The sequence below is a fragment of the Papio anubis genome, chromosome 9, assembly GCF_008728515.1.
Source record: "Papio anubis isolate 15944 chromosome 9, Panubis1.0, whole genome shotgun sequence".
In the NCBI taxonomy this organism is placed as follows: Eukaryota; Metazoa; Chordata; class Mammalia; order Primates; family Cercopithecidae; genus Papio; species Papio anubis.
In genome coordinates this window covers 106,903,702-106,923,532 of record NC_044984.1, presented here as the reverse complement: position 1 = coordinate 106,923,532, position 19,831 = coordinate 106,903,702, and the positions used below count along the sequence as shown (strand labels likewise).

Genomic DNA, 19,831 nt, shown 5'->3' with positions numbered 1-19,831 from the left:
AAGAGGATTGCTTAAGCCCAGGAGTTCAAGACCAACCTGGCCAACAAAGTGAGGCCCCATCTCTACAAAAAAAAAAAAAAAAAATCAAAAAATTAGCTGAGCATGATGGTGTCAGAGGCATTTGAACCACAGCAACTTCATCTTGAATAGGGGCTGGGTAAAATAAGGCTGAGACCTACTGAGCTGCATTCCCAGAAGGTTAGGTATTCTAAGTCACAGGATGAGATAGGAGGTCGGCACAAGACACAGGGCACAAAGACTTTGCTGATGAAACAGCATAGGGTAAAGAAGCCGGTCAAAACCCACCAAAACCAAGATGGCGACCAAAGTGACCTCCGATCATCCTCACTGCTCATTATATGCTAATTACAATGCATTAGCATGCTAAGAGACACACTCACCAGCAGCATGACAGTGACAAATGCCATGGCAACATCAGGAAGTTACCCTACCTGGTCTAAAAAGGGGAGGAACCCTCAGTTCTAGAAATTGCCTACCGCTTTCCTACAAAATTCGTGAATAATCTGCCCCTTGTTTACCATAGAATCAAGAAGTAGCAGTAAGTATAAGCAGGTGAGCAGCCCATGCTGCTGCTCTGCCCATGGAGTAGCCATTCTTTATTCCTTTATTTTCTTAAAAAACTTGCTTTCAATAATAAATAAATTAAAACAAAACAAAACAAAACTTGCTTTCACTTTACTCTATGGACTCGCCCCAAATTCTTTTTAGCATGAGATCCAAGGACTCTCTCTTGGGATCTGGATCGGAATCCCTTTCTGGTAACAGTGGCACATGGCTGTGTTACTAGCTTCCCAGGAGGCTGAGGCAGAAGGATAGCTTGAGCCCAGGAGGTCGAGGCTGCATTTTCATGCCACTGCACTCCAGCCTGGGGGACAAAGAGAGAGACTGTATTTAAAAAAAAAAAAAGGAAAATCTATTGAAAAAAATACAGTAAGTTTAAAAAAAAAAAAAGTTTTACAAGAGGGAATAGCTCAGGGCCCCAGGGCCCTGATAAGAGTAAGACCAGTGTGAACACTGTCATTTTTTTGTATAGCCACACCTTCCAAAATAAACTTCTTCCCTTCACCAAAATTCTTCCCTGCACTAAATTATGTGGGGCCAGATCTGAGCTTCAGGGGTGTGAAAATAAGAACTCAGGGCTGGCTACAGTGACTCATGCCTGTAATCCCAGCACTTTGGGAGGCCAAGGCAGGCGGATAACCCGAGGTTAGGAGTTTGAGACCAGCCTGGCCATCATGGCAAAACCCTGTCTCTACTAAAAATACAAAAATTAAGGCCGGGTGAGGTGGCTCACGCTTGTAATCCCAGCACTTTGGGAGGCCGAGGCAGGTGGATCACCTGAGGTCAGGAGTTTGAGACCAGCCTGGCCAACATGGTGAAATCACATTTCTACTAAAATATACAAAAATTAGCCAGGTGTGGTGGTGCATGCCTGTAGTCCCAGCTACTCAGGAGGCTGAGACAATAAATTGGACAGTCTGGCCACACAGGGTCTGCGATTCTGCCTGGCAGCCGTTAAATCTCCCTGGTGGGGCTCCTGGTGACCCCCACAGCTCATCTGCTCAGCACAGCACGGTGGTTAAGAGCCAGGACTCTGGAGCCACCTGCCTGGAGTCCCACCCTGACTTGGCACTTGCTACTCATGTGATCTTGGGTAAGCGACTTTCACCTTGCCTACCTGTTTCCCTATCTGTAAAATCACCGTCATCACAAGTTCAGGGGGCGTGGTGAGGATTCAATGAATGAATAACTATAGACAGCGCCTGGTGCATAGTTGAAATCAGGTAAGTGTTGGACCCATTGTGCATCTGCCTGGCCCTGTGTGCATCTGAGTTTGCAACCCCTGGTTTAGGAGGTGAAATAAAAAGGATATATTGTCGGGATGGGGTTTGGGTAGGGGGCGGAGATGCCCTCTGATTAACTACAGAAACCTTGATCCAGGGAACGTGCTATGACCTGGAGTGGGAGTGAGGATGCGGGTAAAAATCAGACACACTGTGACTCTAGTGCCCAGATTTCAGCACTTTCTGAGTTTCCCGTCTTCCTACCCCTTCGAAAGATCCTTGACCAAAGCCCGATGCGGGGTCCCAGCCGGCTCCAGGAGATGCACACATCCAGCCTGGGTAAAGGCGCACATCACGGGTGGGTAAAGGCGCACATCCGACACCCCGTGGCTACCGGAGAGGAGCTACCTCGCCACAGCCACCCCGCGACCACCTGTTTCCCTCTCGGAGACTCGCAGGAGTAGCCACGTTGGGGGCCCCTGCCGGGACCCGCCCCTCAAAATCCCAAAGGATAGCGCGGGTCCCGCGCCGTCTCCCCGCCCCCAAGTCCCTCCTCGCCCCACCCCCGGTTCTAGCGCATCCTCCCGCTCCAGCAGCCCCATTCCGGGAGGCAGCGTCCTGCGTCCCCGCCGCGCCCCCACGGGACCCCCCACGGCCCCCTAAGCCAGCACGTGCTGCAGCTCGGGAGGGCAGGACCCAGGCCCTCGGCCCCTGCCTGCCTTGCAGGCCTGCCTGCAGCAAGCAGGGCTCCGTCCTCAGCTGCCTCCAGCGGTGTCGCCTCTTCCACCGCTGCCACCACCGCGGCAAAGCCACCAGCGCGTTATTTGATGATTTTGATCTGATCGTGATCTTTCGATGAGATGACGCCGACGACTTTGATGCTGCTGATGCCGATGATGATGCCGATTTGCCGATGATTTCGCCGATGATGCTGATTGTTTGATTTCGATGATGCCGATGATTTTTTACGATTAATGATTGATTTGCCGATTGATTTTGCCGATTTGCCGATTTCGCCATTGATCGACGCGTTGATTGCAGGCAAAATGATTGATTTTGCCGGATTTGATGATTTAAAGCGCCGATTGATGGAAAAAGCGTCATTGATTTTCGGCGTCGATTGATTTTAAAAATGAATTGATTGAAAGCGGTTGATTGATTTTGATTAAAGGAAGCGCCGATGCGGATCGAAGTGCCGATTTTGATTTGCCGATTGATGCGCGTTGCCGATTTGATCTGCAGATTGATTGATTTTGCGTGTTGATGATTTTGATGATTTTGCGCGATGATTTCGCAAAATGGATAGATTGATCGATGATTGATTGCGCCGCCGATTCTCTCCCTCCTCCAGCACCACCCCTTCCTCCCCCCACCACCCCCACCTCCCACCACCCCTTAACATGCTAAGGCTGCCTCTAAGGGTACAGGCAGAATCCCTTCACATGCCCCTCCCTCCCCCTCAATCATTCCCTCATTTTGCTGTTCCCCAAATCAGAGGTCGCTGCCCCTGGGCATTTTGTCTTCCCTGTTGTTCCTCGTCGGGGAACACTTCTGTTCCCCCTCTTTCTAAGGATCCTCAAAGGAAAATTGAGGGGAGTGGAGGGCCTCAGGGAGTTAGCCAACCAAAGTCCCTCCTTAGCTAGTCTCTGATGGAACTGCTGACCCCAATGTGCAGGGTTTTCATTGAGTGGCTCAGTGCCTAACCTGGACTTTCAGCTCATTTATGAAACTTTCATTTGTGACCCAAATGAAAACAAGTAGTTGTTGGACGTATTCACAAATTAGCTCAAGTAAAGTGCTAGGGAGAGTGTCTGGCACACAGTGGGCACTCCATAATATTAGTTATTATCTTGTACCTGCATTTGACATGATAGCCATTCCAAGGATGAAATGGAGCAGAACATCTTTCCAGCGCTGAAATCATCTCATTCTCTGCCTCTTTAAGGCAACTGATGCAACCCAGAGGATTGTGGCCAAATGTGGCCTGCAGAACATATTCTGTTTGGTTTCATTGGTGTTCTAGAAAAATGTGACTTCATTGCCAATACTTAAAAACAGAGATCAGACCAGGAATGGTGGCTCATGCCTTTCATCACAGCTCTTTGGGAGGCCAAGGAGGGAAGATTGCTTGAGGCCAGAAGTTCAAAACCAGCCTGGGCAACATAGTAGTGCTGTCTATAAAACCTATGTCTACAAAAAAATTTTTTAACTTAGCCTGGAGGCTGAGGCTCAGAAAGTTCTAGTTAACTCTCCATGGTCACACAGCTAATAAACAAAGGAACTAAAAGTTGAACAGTCTTTGTAACCCAAGTACCTTAGCATATTAAGGGAAAGTAGAAAGGGGAGGCCAGGGGTGGTGGTTCACACTTGTAATCCCAGCACTTTGGGAGGCCAAGGTAGGAGGATCACCTGAATCTGGGAGCTCAAGACTGGCCTGGGTAACCTTGCGAAATCCCACTTCTACAAACATTACAAAAGTTAGGCGGGGGTGGTGGCATGCACCTGTGGTCCTGGCTACTCAGGAGGCTGAAGTGAGAGGATCGCTTGAGCCCGGGAGACAGATGTTGCAGTGAGCCGAAATCGCTCCACTGCACTGCAGCCTGGCCAACAGAGTGAGACCCTGTCAAAAGAAAGAAAAAGAAAGAAGGGAAGGGAAGGGAAAGAGGAAGGAAGGAAGGAGAGAGGGAGAGGGAGAGGGAGAGAGAGAGAGAGAGAGAGAAGAGAGAAGAGAAAAAAAGTGGTTTACACCAAGCCTTTTTTTTAAAGGAACGCTTTTATTAATAGCACACTTTGAATGCCAATTTGTTGGGATTGTTTAACAAGATTTAAAATTTTAGCTTCATCTAAATTGGCAGTGCCCACTCCCACACGCACTCCACCTCCTTATTTTTCTCATTTAAGCATTTTGAAAAATTCTAAAGGTTTGACTAAAACTGAAAATGCTTCTTATTTCATCCATCCCTAGTTACTGGCAACCGTAGGTGTCCTTTCTGTTTCTCTCTTTTTTTTTTTTCTTCAGCTTCTTTATTTATATTTTACTCTTTGTAGTTTGTAAATTCCCGCTTACCAGCTGCTTGCAACATCAAAATGGCTTTACTGTTAGATTTCCAATTAGGGTTATGCAGTCTTTTGGCTCCATAAACACACACATAAGAAGAAATGTGTGTATGTGCGCACACACATCTATATGCTCACACTCCCACTCCTAATGGGTTTGTTTTTTTGTTTTGTTTTGTTTTTGGAGATAGGATTTCACTCTGTTGCCCAGGCTGGAGTACAGTAGTGCAGTCTTGGCTCACTGCAACCTCAGCCTCCCAGGCTCAAGCCATCCTCCCGTCTCAGCCTCCCAAGTAGCTGGGACCACAGGCTCACAGCCACCATGCCTGGCTAATTTTTGTATTATTTGTAGAGACAGGGTTTTGCCACGTTTTGCATACTGGTCTCAACTCCTGCTAATAGGTTCTTGATGTCTCTCTGCATCTCATTTCCCAAAATGTATTTAAAGATCTTAAATTCAAACAACAAAGTCACTGACAGTTTTTAAGGAGCAATTTTTAATGAGTATAATTATACCTTTCATGGGAAATTTTTGGAAAAGTTTGGTTGCAACAGTTAGTCATAAATACGATTCTACATTATAGCTGATTTTCATTTTATTTGTACTTATTTATATTTAGAGACAAGATCTCACTGTGTTGCCCAGGCTGGAGTGCAGTGGCAAGATCATAGCTCACTGCAGCCTTGACCTCCTGGGCTCAAGTGATCCTCCTATCTCAGCCTCCTGAGTAATTGGGACTACAGGTGTGTGCCACTACACCAAGCTATTTGTTTGCTTGTTTGTTTGTTTCGGTTTTTTCTTTTTTTTTTTTTTTTTTTTTTTTTTTTTTGTAGAGGTGGAGTCTGGATATGCTGCCCAGACTCTTGGCCTCAAATGTGGCTCCCATATTGGCCTCTCAAATCAATGGGATTACAGGTGTGAGTCACTATGCCCAGCCAATTTTTCATTTTTAATGCTATTCTGGTTATATTTTCTTAAATAATTTTTGCCTTTTAAAGATATGATGGATGACCAGGCACGGTGGCTCACGCCTGTAATTTCAGCACTTTGGGAGGCCAAGGCAGGCAGATCACTTGAGGTCAGGAGTTCAAGACCAGCCTGGCCAACATGGCAAAACCCCGTCTCTACTGAAAATACAAAAATTAGCCAGGTGTGGTGGCGCATGCCTGTGGTCCCAGCTATTCAGGAGGCTGAGGCAGGAGAACTGCCTAAATCCAGGAGGTGGAGGCGAGATCGTGCCACTGCACTCCAGCCTGGGTGACAGAGTGAGGCTCCATCTCAAAAAAAAAAAAAAAGATATGAAATATTTACAGATGAAATGCTGTTACATCTGAGATTTGACAATAAGGTGGCCAGAATCATACCACAAAGATCAAGTGGCAAATGCTTTACCTAAAAAGGCTTTGACCTGCTGTATCAGCTAAGATCCTTCCAACTGAGAGTGAACATAACACAGTAAACTTTAAACTGGGGAGAAGAAAAGAACTTATTGAATTGTATAACTGAATGAGGCAGGGGTTGAGCTAACTTTAGGTACCTGATTTTCCTCCATTGCTGCTTGGCTCTTCTGTCTGCATAGTGTCACCTAATGGGGACAAGCTGGCCACCAGCAGCCCCAGGCCACATTTTCTCAGATTCAAGTCCAGCTTCAGAAGGGAGCAGTCTTCTGGTGACTCCTGCCAGCATTCCTGAAATTCACTCTGATTGGCCAGTTTTCATCTAATGCCCATTCCTGAGTCAATTAGTGTGGCTAGTGGAATGGGAAGCACTGGATTGGCTTAGCCTGGGACACGTGGAGAGGAAGGGGAATTGACGATGGGTCTGTTTCTCTGCTGAGGACACCTGCGTTGCCAGCAAGAGAAAACTAATACAGCCTGCACCTGACATAGGATTTTTCAGAAAGTCCCACTACAAGGTGAATTATGGGTGTCTGACATATAACAGGATACGTTAGAAATATATGCAATAATTCATTAGACATCTATAGTGAGGGGAGTGCAGATCAAGTTCTGAAGTCAGACCAGCCTGGGTTCAAATCCTAGCTCTACCACTTGACCCTGGGAAAACAACTCTCTTGAAGCCTCAGTTTAATACCAACACCTGTTTCCTCATCTGGGAAAGGGGGTTAATAACGGCACTCACGACCAGGTGTGGTGGCTCACGCCTGTAATCCCAGCACTTTGGGAGGCTGAGACGGGCGGATCACCTGAGGTCAGGAGGTCAAGACCACCCTGACCACATGGCAAAACCCCATCGCTACTAAAGATACAAAAATTAGTCGGGCATGGTGGCGCATGCCTTTAATCCCAGCTACTCAGGAGGCTGAGACACACAAGAATCGCTTCAACCCGGGAGGTGAAGGTTGCAGTGAGTGGAGATCACGCCATGGCACTCCAGCCTGGGTGACAGAGTGAGATTCCAGCTCAAAAAACAAACAAAAACAAACAAACAAATAATGGCACTCACCTCCTACAGTTGCTGTGAGCTTTCAATAAGGTAATACATGATGCCAGGCGAAGTGATTCATACCTGTAATCCCAACAACTCAGGAGGCAGAGGCAGGAGAATGGCTTGAACCCAGGAGTTTGAGAACAGCCTGGGCAACATAGCAAACCCCCATCTCTCCTGGGTTCAAGCCATTCTCCTGCCTCAGCCTCCTGAGTAGCTGGGATTACAGGTGCCTGCCACCATGCCCAGATAAGTTTTGTACTTTTAGTAGAGATGGGATTTCACCATGTTGGCCAGGCTGGTCTTGAACTCCTGATCTCAGGTGGTCTGCCCATCTCAGCCTCCCAAAGTGCTGGGATTACAGGCATGGGCCACCACACCTGGACAGAATAAAATTTTAAAAAAGACAATGTGTGGGAAGTCCCTGGTGTATAGTAACCCTCAGTAAGTGGCAGATATTGTTGTTTATGACTATTACCAGAAGCGGGGCCCTAACAGATCATTATGGCAATGATGATCCTAAACAGTGAAAAACAACATGATTCTGGCTTTGAAAGCAAAAAATAGAAACTAGGCTTAGGACAACCTGTTGAGACATTTCTGCCAGGGCTATTTTTATTCTCCAAAATGTGATGTTGGAAAGAAACTCACATTTGTATGTGCCAGGTAGCAACATATTTAATCTGACTTCCAAGCAGTGGGTATTTTCATTCGCACTTTTTTGGATGAGAAAACTGAGACTGAAAGATGACGTGGAGATGGAGGATTATAGCATTATCTTTGTGACAGAAGTGGTAACATACATCAGTATCATACCGTTAATGCTTGAAGATCTGTAATAAGTAGCCAAGGAAGGAAGCAGATAGCACAGGGTAAACTGAAGAGAGTGAATGAATTATCTATTTACACAGTGTGGCAGAATTAATGGAACCAACAAGGGTGACAAGGTACACAGGGCCTAGCTACCATGAGAGCTGTGACCACCCCTAGGCAGACGGAAGAAGACTCAGAGTCACTATGGGAGAATAGTATGCATGGGGACCAGTATGGCAGGATTTCCTAATTTTTTCAAGTGTAAATCCTATTTATTTATTTATTTATTTATCTATTTATTTATGAGACAGAGTCTCACTTTGTCGCCCAGGCTGGAGTATAGCCATGCAATCATAGCTCACTGAAGCCCTGACCTCCCAGGCTCAAGCGATCCTCCCACAACAGCCTCCCAAGTAGGCAGGACCACAGGCAAGGAGCATTACACCTGGCTACATTTTTTTTTTTTGGAGAGGGGGTTGTCTCACTGTGTTGCTCAGGCTGGTCTCGAATTCCTGGGCTCAAACGATCCTCCTGCCTCAGCCTCCCAAAGTGCTGAGGTTACAGGTGTGAGCCACCATGCCCGGCCAGCTTTTTTAGATAAAATCTCCAAGTATATAAATGTTAACAATTGATTTCAAAGAATTTTAAACACGGTGGAGGCACCCTCCAAAATGAAATACATATCCAGACAATTGCAGATAGTTTATGGCCTCTGCTCTAGACTTTTAGGGCACCCTGTGTGTCCACTCCTTTTGAGGTTGGTAGATGTATTTACTTCTCTTGCTTGATTGCTTTTCTCTTTCTTCCTTGGTCCCTTGGATTCCTTTGGTCCTCTCCAGGGAGACAATGTGGGTTGTCAGTCATTCAGTTCTGTCCATTGGCTCTTCAGAGTGGGATGGATGGGTAGGCAGAGGAGGAAGGGAGCACTTTGGTGATTATAAAATGGAGAAGTGGGGAGTAAAAGGTCCTCACTAGGGTCTCACTTCAAGCTTGAGCATCTATAAGGTGTTACTTAAAGTGTGTTCTCTGTATTTTTTTAAAATTAATTTTGGAGACAGGGTCTTACTCTATTGCCCAGGCTGGAGTGCAATGGCTCCATGATTGCTCACTACTATCCTGACTTCCTGGGCTCAAGTGATTCTCCCACCTCAGCCTCTCGAGTAACTGGGACTACAGGCAAGTACCAACACACCTGGCTAATTTTTTGTGGAGCTCAGGGTAGGTCTCAATGTGTTGCCCAGGCTGGTCTCAAACTCCAGGCATCAAACAGTCCTCCCACCCTGGCCTCCCAGAACCCTGGGATTACAGGCATGAGCCACCACGCCTGGCCAAAGTGTGGTCTATAGACTAGTAGCATTGGCATCACCTGGAAGCTGTCTAGAAATTCAGATTCTCACAACCCACTCCACACTTACTGTATTAGTCCGTTTTCACACTGCTATAAAGAACTCCCTGAGACTGGGTAATTTATAAAGATTTAATGGACTCACAGTTCCACATGGCTGAGGAGGCCTCAGGAAACTTACAATCATTGCAGAAGGCAAAGGGGAAGCAAGGCACATCTTATATGGCGGCAGGACAGAAAGGGTGAGGCGGGGAACTGCCACACAGTTTTAAACCATCAGATCTCATGCGAACTCACTCACTATCACAAGAACAGCATAGGGAAACCTCCCCCAAGAGCCAATCACCTCCCACAAGGTCCCTCCCCTGACACGTGGGGATTGCAATTTGACACGAGATTTGGGTGGTGATACAGAGCCAAAGCATATCACCCACTAATGCAGAAACTCTGGGAGTGGTGCCCTCAGGGAATCTGTATTCGAACAAGTCCTCCAGGTGATTCAGATTCAAACACTTCAGTACTGAAGTTTGAGGTTAGATGACTCCTGAGTGTTTTATGCTAACATAATTTATGTCTCTTTCTCCACCTTCAGTTACATTTGTCCAAGTCTGTTATCCTGGCCAGACCCCAGAAACAAGAGGAGACTAAGAACCCCTGGCATTACACTGAGAACCTTGAATAGCTCTACCCACTGCCTTTGGAATACATAATCTTATAATTCCATAATGAGCAAATAGCCCAATTAAAATGTGGGCAAAATATTTGAACAGACAGTTCACAAGAGAAGATATATAAGTGGCCAATGAGCACATGAAAAAGTGTGTAACATCTTTTTCTCTTTTTTTCTTTTTTTTTGAGACAGGGTCTTGCCCTGTCACCCAGGCTGGAGTGCAGTGGTATGATACAACTCACTGCAGCCTTGATTTCCCAGGGTCAAGCGATCCTCCCGCCTCAGCCTCCCAAGTAGCTGGGACCACAGGTGTGCACCACCACACCCAGCTGAATTTTTTAAAAATTTTTTGTAGAGACAGGGTTTTGCCATGTTTCCCAGGCTAGTCTCCCAACTCCTGAGCTCAAGCAATCTGCCCGCCTCAGTCTCCCAAAGTGCTAGGATTATAGGCGTGAGCCACTGCACCCAGTTGTATGCAACATCCTTAATCAGTACGAGATGCAAATTAAAACCTCAATGAGGCCGGGCCGTGTCTGCTGAAAATACAAAAATTAGCCAGGCATGGTGGCACGTGCCTGTAATCCCAGCTGCTTGGGAGGCTGAGGCAGAAGAATCACTTGAACCCAGGAGGTGGAGGATGCAGTGAGCTAAGATCCCGCCGCTGCACTCTAGCCTGGGAGACAGAGTGAGACTCCATCTCGGGGGAAAAAAAAAAAAAAAAAAACAACCAACAGCAACAACAAAAATAAAATCAAAACAAAAAAAAAACCTCAGTGCCTCAATGAGATACCACTACACACACACCAGAATAGCTAAAATTAATAAGACTGACAATATCAGGTGTTTGTGATATGGAGCAACGGATTTTTCATCCATTGCTGGTGACTATGCAAAATGGACCAGCTTTGGAAAAGAGTTTGACAATTTCTTACAGTGCTCAGCATACACTAAACACGTGACCCAGAAATTTCACTCCTAGACATTTACCCAAGAGACAGGAAAACATACACCCATACAAAGACTTGGACACAGCAGCTTCATTCATAATAGTCAAAAACTGTAGGTGACCCAAATGTCCACCAATATGTGCACAGATAAACAAATTATGGTCTATCCATACACTGGAATACTATTTAGCAATTAAAAAGGAATGAACTAAAACACAAAAATAACATGAATGAATCTCAAAAACATTATGCTGAGCAAAAGAAGCCAGACACAAAAGATTATATATTGTTTGAATCCATATATATGAAACTCTAGGAATTTTTTTTTTTTCTCTTTTTTGAGACAGAGTCTTGCTCTGTTACCCAGGCTGGAGTTCAGTGGCACAGTCTCGGCTAACTGCAACCTCCACCTCCCAGGTTTAAGCAATTCTCCTGCCTCAGCCTCTGGAGTAGCTGGGATTATAGGTGCCTGCCAGCACACCCAGCGAATTTTTGTATTTTTAGTAGAGATGGGGTTTTGCCATGTTGGCCAGGCTGGTCTTGAACTCCTAACCTCAAGTGATCCACCGGCCTCGACCTCCCAAACTACTGGGATTATAGGCGTGAGGCCACTGCACCCAGCCTGAAACTCTAGAAATCTATAGTGATAGAAGGCAGTTCAGTGGTTGTCTGGGGTTGAGGACATAGTGATTGATGGCAAAGAGGAATGAGGAAAGTTTCTGGGGTGACAGAAATGTCCTATATCTTCATTGGGGTGGCAGTTACAGGGGTGTATACATCTGTCAAAACTCATCAAACTGTCGACCTAAATTGGATGCATCGTTGCATGTAAATCACAGATCCATAAAGTTTATTGTTTATAGAGTTATTGCATATAAATTACACTTTGATAAGGGTATTTTTAAGTGTTCATTTTGGCCCAGCTGTGCCCAGGCCAGAGAAAATTGCTAATAGCAGAAGGGACAGTGTGTTTTGTGAGCCCTGAGCCTGTGCTCTCACAGATGTTCTCGCTTCAGCTCAGAGGCAGTTCCTCAGCGTGGAGGTTTTTCCCACATCAAATAACTTCAAATGCCCAATAATTGGGAAGTGAGTGTCTTTGGCTCAGTGCAATTACCAAGCACTCCTCACTCTGACCCTTGAGCCAGCACAGTGAACACCAGGCTACAGATTCTTCAAGGAGTGGGAGGAGACACCCTCGGGGCTGTCTGGGAATTCTCACCAGCCAACTGCAAGCTCCTAATTGGAGTCAGGTTCATCAGGGTTACGTTCTGTGGTTCCTGAGCCTTTGGGGTGGGAAAAAATCCACATGCGTGGGGAGGCACTGACATGACAGCAAGTCAGATTGGTTTCTGACCACGGCAGCAGAGCTGTCATGTCACACAACTCTAGGGGACGCCACTCTTGAAGAATGTTATGAGAATGAGCCCTGGAACCGGACAATGTGACAGCCCCAAACCAGACACCTCTGTGAGGCGGGCTCTGGGAATATAGTAAGTAAACAAGATAGACATTGTTACCCTCAAAGAGGCTTACAATCTGGGGAGGAATGTAAGCATTGAACAGAGACAAATAAATATATCATTACAAATGATGATACACGCTAGGGAGGAAAGGAACAGGAGCTGCAGAGGGGACCACATGGGGCACTGAGCTTGGGCTGTGGAGGGCAGGGAGGCTCTTTGGGGGAAATGACCCACGCAATGAAACCAGAAAAGAGGAACAAAGAGAGCATTCCAGAAAGACAGAAGAACCCAGAGAGAGGCCCTGAGGCCACAGAATCTCAATGTATCTGAGGAGGTGAAAGCCCAGTGCAACTGGAGTGTTGAAGGAGGCAGCAGCCAGGAAGCAGGTCATACCTGACTCGTAGACCATGATGAGAAGGTTGGATATCATGTCGAATGCAATGGTGAGTGTCCTCGTTTGGGTTCCCCCAGAAACTGACCCTGAGTCAAAGATGTGACTGCAAGTAGTTTATTTGGGAAGTGATTTCAGGAGGCACTAGAGAGGAAGGGAAAGGAAGGAAGCCAATACAGGATGCATCATTAAGCAGCTTACCACTGGGACAACTGGGGCTCAAATCCAGCAAGGAGCCTGGGGAGATCCATAGAGCACTACTCAATGGAATCCCAACCAAGGGGTGAGAGATCTGGGATATTTATCCATCAACTTCCATCAGTCATTGGTTGAGGAATACTGCGGGGCGGGGTGGGGGGGGCTGGGGGTGGAGTAGTGTTTACTCCTGGCACTTCTAACCTGCCCTTCGAATAGCCAGATAAAGCCCCCAGACTAAGAGTCAAAGGGGCTGCTGTTGGAAGCCATGGGGTCTGCATGCCCAGAAATGATGTGTGCCCAGGACCTATGAGCAGGGCATCCACAATATCTGCAACCGGGAGCCACTAAAGGATTTTAAGCAGAGTGATTCTCTTTTTCTTTTTGAGACAGGATCTAGCTCTGTCACCCAGGCTGAACTGCAGTAGTTCAACCTTGGCTCACTTCAGCCTCAGATGATTCTCCCACCTCAGCCTCCTGAGTAGTTGGGACTATAGGCATGCACCACCACACCTGGATAATTTTCATATTTTTTGTAGAGACAGGGTTTTGCCATGTTGCCCTGGCTGGTCTTGAATTCCTGGCCTCAAGCAATCCTCCTGCCTCGGCCTCCCAAGGTGCTGGGATTACAGGCATGAGCCACCACGCCCGGCCACGTAGAGTGATTTTTCTGGAGAGCAGACTGTAGGCAACAGAAATGGGAGCAGAAATCTAGCTCAGAGCCTGCTGCAGTGGTTCAGGCAGGAGATGGTGGTCGCTTGGCCCAGAAAGGTGGCAGTAGGGGTAGGGAGAAGTGGGAAGGTACAGCAGGGTCTGGTGATGGATCAGATGTAGGGATGAGGGAGAGAAAGCTGTCAAGGATAGCTCTTAAATTTCTAGTTTTAGTGACTGGATGAATGAAAATGCTATTCTCTGAGAGTGGTAAGATTAGAGAAGAGGATACTGGTATTATTGTGAAACTCAATTAAATTAAATGAGCTATTGTAGGAGACAGCACCTAGCCCAGGGCCCATCCTGTGCTAGGTACTCAGTGTGAGTCTGCACTTTTCCTTTTTTTTTTTTTTTTTTTTTTTTTGAGATGGAGTCTCACTTTGTTGCCTGGGCTGCAGTGCAATGGTACAATCTCAGCTCACTGCAACCTCTGCCTCCCAGGTTCAAGCGATTCTCCTGCCTCAGTCTCCCGAGTAGCTGGGATTACAAGTGCCCACCACCACACCAGGCTAATTTTTGTACCTGTTTTAGAGATGGGGTTTTGCCATGTTGGCCAGGCTGGTCTCGAACTCCTGACCTCAGGTGATCTGCCTGCCTCAGCCTCCCAAATCCCTTGGTTGGGATTACAGGCATGAGCCACCATGCCCAGCCGGTTCTGTGCTTTTCGTTCCATTCCCACACTCTGATGACAACATCAAGGCCTGCCAGGGCCCATGACAGATGATGAGTTTGAAACATTTAATCTCTGGGAAATAACCCACAACAGAAGCAGACATCACAGCTCAAATTGGCAGGTTACAACCCAATCCTGGAGGCAAATTCCAAAAATTACCTTTATTCTGGTTACACTAGGGCCAAAGCTTTTTCCTGCCTTGCAGTGATTGTGGCATAAACTGAGTCTTAGGGCAATGTGGTCATTTTCCACTGTTGGTGTGCTTTTAACTCAGTATTTTAAAACCATTCAGAATTTTCCTCTTAAAGCATGGCTCCAAAATAAAAACAGGAAAGCAAATATTTAGAATTTGTTCCAGAAGAACTGAATCAGTCACTCATGTATTCAACAAACATTAGCATCCAATGTGTATTAGTCCGTTCTCACACTGGTATAAAGAACTATCTGAGACTGGGTAATTTATGAGGAAAAGATGTTTAACTGACTCACAGTTCTGCAGGCTGTACCAGAAGCATGGCTGGGAGGCCTCAGGAAACTTACAGTCATGGCAGAAGGCGAAGGGGAAGCAAGCACGCCTTACCATGGCAGAGGAGGAGAGAGAGAGCGAAGGGGGAGATGCTACACACTTTTAAACAATCATATCTCTTGAGAACTTGTTCCCTATCATTAAAAATGGCAAGGAGGAAATCTGCCCCCATGATGCAGTCACCTCCCACCAGGTCCCTCCACCAACACTGGTGATTACAATTCAACATGAGATTTGGGTGGAGACACAGAGTCAAACCATACTAACCTGTTTTCAAGGCAACTGGTGGAAAGACAGAAGCCTTCTCAAGGAGCTAATTCATGTGGACAGAGATGAGATGGTTCACAAACAAGAAAGAAATTGACATGAGGAGTCAGACAAGAGGTGGTTACTTCCACAAGTGGCTTTATTGGGAATGGTGAGCCCTGAAATGGTGTGACCGACATAAAGGTGGAGACACATGCAGAATTCCCTGAAAAGGGAGTGCAGATCAGCACAGTGACTTCAGAAAATTGTTCTGTCTACTAAAACTGAACATGCATGCACACTCTATCCCACCAATTCCATTCCTAGGTATATTCTAAAGAGAAACGCTTCCAATTGCTCACTAGAAGATACGTACTAAAAGGTTCCAGGTAGTACTCATAATAGCAAACAAAACAAAAACTAGAAACTATCAAAATGTTCAACAGTAAACAGGATGACAAATTGTGGCATATTTACAAAATAGAATACTATACAGCAATGCAAATAAATGTTTTACAACTACATACAGCAACATGGATGAATCCCACAAATACAGTGTTGAACAAAAGAAGTCAGACACAAAAGAGTATATACTATATAATTCTATTTACATTGAGTGCAAAAATAGGCAAAATCAATACATGTTAATAGAAGTCAAAATAGTGGTTCCCCTTGTTGAAGGATAGTGACTGGAAGAGGACACATGGGGACTTGGGGGCTGGGACTGTAACATTCTCTCTCTTGACCTAAATGCTGGTTACATTGGCATGTTCAGTTTGTGACAATTCATCAAACTACACACTCAATGGTCTATGTGTTTCTTTGTATGAATGTTTTACTTCAATATGAGTTAAAGGCGGGTACAGGAGCTCACACCTGTAATCCAAGCATTCTGGGAGGCTGAGTTGAGGGGATCACTAGAAACCCAGAAATTGGAGGCTGCCGTGAGCTATGATCACACCACTGCACTCCAGCCTGGGCAACAGAGGAAGACCCTGTCTTAATAATAATGATGATGAGGCCGGATGCAGTGGCTCACACCTGTAATCTCAGCACTTTAGGTGGCCAAGTTGAGCGAATCACTTCAGCCCAGGAGTTTGAGACCAGCTTGGGCAACATGGTGAAACCCCCCCTCTACAAAAAATACAAAAGTTAGCCAGGCATAGTGGCATGCGGCTGTAGTTCCAGCTACTCGAGAGGCTGATGTGGGTGGATCACTTGAGCCCAGGAGATGGAGATTGCAATGAGCCATCATGATGCCACTGTACTCCAGCCTGGGTGACAGAGTAAGACCCTGTCTCATAAATAAATAAATAATTTTTTTTAATTGGAGAAAAAAATAATAATGAGTTAAAATTGGAGGGAAAAGTTACCTGAGCACCTACTGTGTGCAAAGCCCCTTTATTTCACCCATCTGAGGCAGGCAAATCCCAAAATTGGGGCTCACCCCAGGAGGGTTGTTGGCTTCACGTAGGAAAGAATTTAAGAGCAAGCCAACACAGTAAAGTGAAAGCCAAACAGAGTACAAGCAAATGGCTGCTGCATAGGCAGAGCAGCACTCCTGGATTGCTGGCTAGCTACATTTATAGCTACTCCTTAACTGTATGCTAAATAAGGGGTGGGTTATTCACAAATTTGCTAGAAAAGGGGTGGAGAGTTCCCAAAACCCAGGGTTCCTCCCCTTTTAAACCATATAAAGTAACTTTTGGACATTGCCATGGCATTTGTAAACTGTAAAGGTAATGCCAGAAATTACCTTTATTCTGACTACACTAGGGCCACAGCTTTTTCCTGCCTTGCAGTGATTGTGGCATAAACCAAGTCTTAGGGCAATGTGGTCATTTTCCGCTGTTGGTGTGCTCTTAACTTAGTATTTTAAAACCATTCAGAATTTTCCTCTTAAAGCATAGCTCCAAAATTCCAGAAATTACCTTTATTCTGGCTACACTGGTGGGAATGTCTTTTAGCATGCAAATGCATTATAATTAGTGTATAATGAGCAATGAGGGCAACTGGAAGCCACTTTCATTGCTATCTTGATTTTAGCTGGTTTCAGCCGGTCCCTTTACTGCATCCTATTTTGACCGGATTCTGTTTTGATCAGCGGGGTTGTGACCAGGGTCATGGCTAGTGCTTAGAAAACAGGTCCTGCTGATTTCCTACCTCACATCTTCCTTTCCAATGTAAGCAAATTGATTATTCCAACTTCTACCTCCACAGTCAATGATTATCCTTGTATGTGCCTCATAGGGGCCTGTGAGTGTATCTTTAAGATATGCAGTTGGCCAAGCACAGCGGTTCATGCCTATAATCCCAGAGCTTTAGGAGGCCAAGGAGGGTGGTTCACTTGAGCCCAGGAGTTCAAGACCAGCTTGGGCAACATAGTGAGGCCCTGTCTCTATAAAAATAAATAAATGATAAACCTGGAGTTGATGGACCTTTGTGGGGAGGAGTAAGTAGTCCTTAAATGGGCATCAGGGGAGCCATGAATCTCCTATAATTATATGCAAAATGTTGCCTGTCTAGGAATTTTCCTGGGGAGATAGCCTAAGGCATTCTCAGATTCTCAAAAAGATTACCGACCCAGGAGGAGCTCAGAATCTCCAGATTCTCCCAATCTTGCTTAAAGCACACACGTGTTTTCAGAGCTCATACCTGTAGTTGTTGGGATCAATTACACCTTGCTTGATTCATTTCACATCATTCCTCTAAACTAGCAAATGTACAGCCGTGTCCTACCCATCATTTGTCAAAGCTTCAAAGAATCACACCATGTCCCGTTCTGATCACTTCACATAACCACTCCCCAACACCAGGCATATGTCTGCTTCTTGTTTCTTACCGTCCCATAAAGGCTGCTGTGAATACCTTTGTACAGATTGGTTTTTCCTCCTAAAGAGTCTTCTTGGAGTGTTTTTAAAAATTGCAGGATGTGGGTCAAATGGTACCAACAGTTTAATACTCCTGGATTGCTACCAACCACATTTTCAATGCAGCAAGAATGGCTATTAAAAATCACCTAAAGGATATGACAAAAGGGATTGTTTTAGCTTTAATTCATCATTGATCTTCCTCTTGTCCCCCCATAATAATAGTCATCTATCCTTGATAAAATAGGAGAGTGAAACATAGTTATTACAATAATGGAAAAATACCTATTTTCTGGCAAGATATTTCATGCTTCTGTGCCCTTGGAAGTTCCTCTGAAATTTTTTCCTATCATTCACCATAACCAACATGTCAGTTTCAGGGTAAACAGGCAAGATGGGGGGGGAAAGGGTGGACCGTTGCCATAGCAACAAAGGATTTCAGTGATGAGTATCCATGGTGATTGTTGCTACATTCTGAGTGGCTTTAAATGCTTTATTTAAAATACATAACAATTGTGCAGCTGCTGAGGATGTTATGAGGGGAAGAGAGAAAGGGGCTATTTGCTCTTTTATGGATACGTGCTTGGCATGGTTTGAAGGATGAAAGATAAGGTGGTTTAAGGACAGACATACTCCATTTGTGATGCTATTTAGCAGTTAGCAAAGACTGCTATCCCTCTAACACAGAATGCTCTCACATCTCTGGGTCCCACTTGTGCGTCGATCGCCTACTCGACAGGGTAAGACCTAAAATAAACTCAGGCAGAAACCAGCCCCCACTCTGCTCCTTCCCAGGGCACCCTGCCCCCACCTTGGAATAGAAACGCATGGGGCTCCAAGGAGAACTGAGAGCTCCCAAGGGGCAAACCTCATTGGATGCTTAAAATAGCCAGGGATGCCAGGGATTGCAACACAGGGGCTCTTTATCCTTTTCCATCCCCAAATTCACATGGAATATGAGTTGGAGAAACGGGGCTAGACCCAGGTCTTCTAATTCCTAATCCAGGGTTCACTTGTCCTTTTATATTAGAATAAAGTTTGGCAATGAATAGTAGAGACCCAACATAACAGGAACTTTAACAAGATGGAAGTTTCTCTTTAAAAGAAAAAAAAAATAAAAATAAAAATAAAAAAGCAGTGGCTCAGGGACCAGGCTCCTTCCGTCTTGTTGTTCCACTGTATGAAGACTCCATTCTCAGGATCACTTCATAACTGAATATGGCTGCCTGATTCCAACCATCACATCCGAATTCCAGGACACTGGAAAGAGGAAGAGATGAAGAGATAAAAACAAAGGGCCCAAACAGCCATTTTTTTTTTTTTTAAGAGACAAGGTCTCACTCTTGTTGCCCAGGCTGAAGTACAGTGGTGTGATCATAGCTCACAATAGGCTCAACCTCAACTGCTGGGCTCAGGTGATCCTCCCACCTCAGCTGCCTGAGTAGCTAGGACTACAAGGTGCACACTAGCATGGCAGGCTATTTTATTATTATTTTTTTTTGTAGAGACAGAGGATCTCACTATGTTGCCCAGGCTGGTCTTGAGCTCCTGGCCTCAAGCAATCCTCCTGCCTTGGCCTCCCAAGGTGCTGAGATTACAGGCACGAGCCACCGTGTCCAGCCCCCAAACAGCTATCTTTTAAAGAAGATTTCTTCCGGGCCGTAGCTCAC

General features: G+C 45.6%; 2 long non-coding RNA genes across 2 annotated transcripts in view; both read right to left on the bottom strand.

Moving 5' to 3' along the window:
• The window catches only part of LOC116268936, a 39,228-nt gene extending 34,870 nt beyond the window's left edge, over positions 1 to 4,358 (bottom strand). Inside the window, exon 1 of the long non-coding RNA XR_004176207.1 lies at positions 4,215 to 4,358. This is a non-coding gene — a long non-coding RNA (uncharacterized LOC116268936). The remainder of the gene's footprint in view (positions 1 to 4,214) is intronic.
• Positions 4,359 to 4,386: 28 nt separating this feature from the next.
• On the bottom strand, positions 4,387 to 19,441 carry LOC103876067. Its single transcript, XR_002515864.2, has 3 exons — positions 18,447 to 19,441; positions 18,134 to 18,310; positions 4,387 to 4,425 (listed from the first exon to the last, which is right to left on the bottom strand). It is a non-coding gene; the product is annotated as an uncharacterized LOC103876067 (long non-coding RNA).
• Between the last annotated feature and the right edge of the window lie 390 nt (positions 19,442 to 19,831).